Consider the following 3,976-nt stretch of genomic DNA (forward strand, 5'->3'; position numbering starts at 1 on the left):
CACATCTTCTTTTACTAAACATAAATCAATTCTGCTTTGTTTTAGTTCATTTAACACCACCTGCCTTCTCAAAAACACTCTTCTATTTAAATTTTCAGCCCTCCATATATCTACAAGATTCCCATTTTTCACTAATTCCCATAAAGCATATCTAGACAAATCATGTTTGAAACTATCACATCTCGAGACATCCATTCTAGTACACTTCACGTTAAAATCTCCTACCAGTATACAATTTTCTGAACACAGTGATCTTAGGTTATTAAACATATCTCTCCTTTCTGATTCAATATTCGAAGCATAAACATTAATTAGACGAAAAATGACATTTTGCACTTCAAACTCAATAACAATAAGTCTGCCCTGATTATCTGCATATACCTGCTTGACATTTTGAACCACATCATTTTTTACCAAAATAGCTACTCCACATGTTGTTTCACTTCCGTGACTACAAAACATTAGCTCAGACCATTTGCTCTTAATCTCCAACATGTTGGAGTCTGTCCAATTAGTCTCTTGAAAACACCACGTCAGCTTTCACAGACACCAAAACCTGCTCCAATTTGTTCATATTTCTCAGACTGTTCCTATTTAGTGATGCAACTTTAATCATTGTTAATGTATGCAGAAATATAGTCAAAGACAAACATGTCATTTCAAAATAGACTTTTTCTTTTTACCAGATCCCATCACCTCCCAAGCTTTCGTCAATGATCTCTTATTTCTAGCAAACAGCTGAAAATCCTCACTCTCTATTTCTTCGTCCGACTCATGACTTGGACTTATGAGGGGAGCAACATTCAAGCCTTTTGTAAAATGCGCTTTAACCGTGCCATCAACTCCAGTGGACCCAGCCCTCTCCTTGGTGTCATTTTCACACAGGCTTAAAGCTGGTTCAGGCACCTGAGAAGTACCTTGCACCATCTCTACCTGTGTGTCTAATTCACCAATCCTGTGCTGCTGCTCCACCTTGTCAGCAGCAGAGACCAAGACTGCGTCTCGAGTACTGCCAGAAGGAATTGCATACTCTCCAAGCACATCTATAGCTGTCTCTGGAATCACCTGCGACACACTTTCCATATCACTCTCTTCCTCTCTCTCCATAGCCACACTCCCCTCATCTTCTTCAGTAATGAGGTCCATTGTTTGCAGAAATAAGACATCACTCCCCTTTTTACATTTACATCTGTCCTTAGGTCTGTCACACCTTCTACACATATCATCGATGTTCGAACATTCCCTGGCATAATGCCCTTGTTCACCACATTTATGACATATACATTCTGGACATTCTTTAAGTATGTGTCCCGGTTGAATACATAGTCTACATACCTTAACTTGGTTATCGTGGATCACTCGGAAATATTCAAATCCTTTGACTGTATTGAACTTTGTTGAGTAAGGCAATGATTGCACACTCTCCGTAAACTTCACCTTAAAAAATCTCGTCCCGTCCACAATGTCCGTTACTGGCCACATCCTCCTCTTGATTGGTGTTGTCGCGTTCACTTTCCATCCTTGTAATTTCTCATATATTTCATAATCCGTAATATATGCCGGCAAGTTCAAAAAGGACACCACAAGTTCATCGTTCCCCAGTTCTTTCGCCATGACTTGACAGCTCTTTATTTTTAGCCCGTCTATTAGTCTTTCTTTTCCCTTCGCATGCGACAAGGTTATTTCGTACTTATTTCTTTCGTTCTACATCCCGAAATCGTTCCACATACTTCTTTTATTCCTCTCAGCAATTCCATCGTTGTTATTTTTTCTTCACCAATAACTTCCACGTTCACCGTCAGTTCTTTCTCATATTTTCTTCTCCTCCTCTTCATTCAACGCTCTTTTTTCTTGGTTGTCCATTCTCATTGTTGTCGTTATTCTTGATGGCGAAGCCTTTGAATTCGTCCGGTTATTTTACGTAGAATCCCTCAAACCGCTCACGCCGTTGGGGCATAAAAACGCAAATATTTACAAAGAAAATAAACTACACTCCCCACACAAACTTCCAAACTAAAATTATATAAACCACCAAAAACAAAAACAATTTTCTCTCTCCAAATAATCAAACACCTGCTGCTCACTCACTTCCTGAAACTTCCAAAAAGGGGCATACTCAGGCCGGTTTGGTCGTCACCCTTGACAATTCACAAGCATGTAACTCACATTGTCATTGAGACCCAAAATGTACTTCATAGCTAGTGACCCATGACCTTGGAGTTATTAGCACCATGACAAGAAACTGTCATGTAACAATGACAAGAAACTCTCATGTAACACTGATGTCACAATGTCAGATGAAAAAGTAAGACGTTACTTACTTTCAGAGAGCAGCGTATCACACACTCTAACCAACTGAGCTAACCGGCCGCTAGCTATTGGGCGCAATTTTTGAGATGCACCGAGCCTCTGGAAGTGCTGGAGCGCAAACAAACAAGTCCACCAACAGTATAGCCTGACAAGACTGGACCCTCTAGGTTGCTTCTTGCGTAAATTCCAAACGGCTGGGGAATTAGCTCAAATACTTTGCATGCGTGAGGTAGTGGGATCGATGCCCGCATGCACCAAAATCACATTGTTTTATGGATCCAAGAAAACTCCAGTTCACACTTCATGCAGCCTTGTCGTACGACAACCTACTGTCATGTAACAATGACAAGCAACTTTCCTGTAACACTGATGTCAAAATGTCAGATGAAAAAGCAAGACATTGCTTACTTTCAGAGGAGCAGCGTAGCATACAACATTGAGGCCCACAAACAAACCTGTGTATAGTTTCCTTGAAGCCAGAGCATAAAGAAAGAACAAATACAAATGCCAAAACCCAGGATCTAACCAGGGACCTTTAGATCTTCAGTCTAACGCTCTCCCAACTGAGCTATTTCGGCAATACACTAATTTATTTCTGTGGCACCCTTGACAATTCACATGCATGTGACTCACAATTTTGACACTCAAAATGTACATCACAGCCAGTACGGGGATCAAACCCATGACCTTGGCATTATTAGCACCAGACTCTAACCAACTGAGCTAACCGGCCATTTGTTATCTTGCTCAATTGTTGAAATGCACCGAGCCTCTGCAAGTGCTGGCACGTAAACAAACAAGTCCACCAACAGCATAGCCTGACAAGACTGGACCTTCTAGGTTGCTTCTTGCGGAAATTCCAAACGGCTGGGGAATTAGCTCAAATGCTTTGCATGCGTGAGGTAGTGGGAAATTCCAAACGGCTGGGGAATTAGCTCAAATGCTTTGCATGCGTGAGGTAGTGGGATCGATGCCTGCGTTCTCCAAAAGCAAATTCTTTCATGGATCCAAGAAAACTCCTGTTCATACTTCATGCAGCCTTGTCTTACGACAACCTACTTTCATGTAAACAATGACAAGAAACTGTCATGGAACAATGACAAGAAACTCTCATGTAACACTGATGTCACAATGTCAGATGAAAAAACAAGACATTACTTACTTTCAGAGAGCAGCGTATCACACACGCTAACCAACTGAGCTAACCGGCCGCTGGCTACAGAGCACAGTTGTTGAGATGCACCGAGCCTCTGCAAGTGCTGGAGCGCAAACTAACAAGTCCACCACGACAAGACTGGACACTCTTGGTTGCTCCTTGTGGCAATTCCAAACAGCTGGGGAATTTGATCAATTGGTATTGTGTTTGCTTAGCATGCTATAGGTAGTGGGATCGATGCCCGCATTCCCCAAAAACACATGTATTTGTGGGTCCAAGAAAGCTCCAGTTCACACTTCATGCACCCTTGTCGTTCGACAATGTAACAATGACGTCAAAATGTCAGATGAAAAAGCAAGACATTACTTACTTTCAGAGGAGCAGCGTAGCACACACCATTGAGGCCCACAAACAAAGCTGTGTATAGTTTCCTTGAAGCCAGAGCATAAAGAAAGAACAAATACAATACCGAAACCCAGGATCAAATCAGGGACCTTTAGATCTTCAGTC

The 3,976-nt window shown here is 41.6% G+C and overlaps 1 non-coding gene across 1 annotated transcript; it reads right to left on the minus strand.

Annotated features, from left to right (window-relative positions):
- Positions 1-2,815: 2,815 nt before the first annotated feature.
- On the minus strand, positions 2,816-2,888 carry trnaf-gaa (transfer RNA phenylalanine (anticodon GAA)). Its single transcript has one exon. It is a non-coding gene; the product is annotated as a tRNA-Phe (tRNA).
- Positions 2,889-3,976: the final 1,088 nt, after the last annotated feature.

The sequence above is a fragment of the Oncorhynchus clarkii genome, chromosome 29 (assembly GCF_045791955.1).
Source record: "Oncorhynchus clarkii lewisi isolate Uvic-CL-2024 chromosome 29, UVic_Ocla_1.0, whole genome shotgun sequence".
Classification (NCBI taxonomy): domain Eukaryota; kingdom Metazoa; phylum Chordata; class Actinopteri; order Salmoniformes; family Salmonidae; genus Oncorhynchus; species Oncorhynchus clarkii.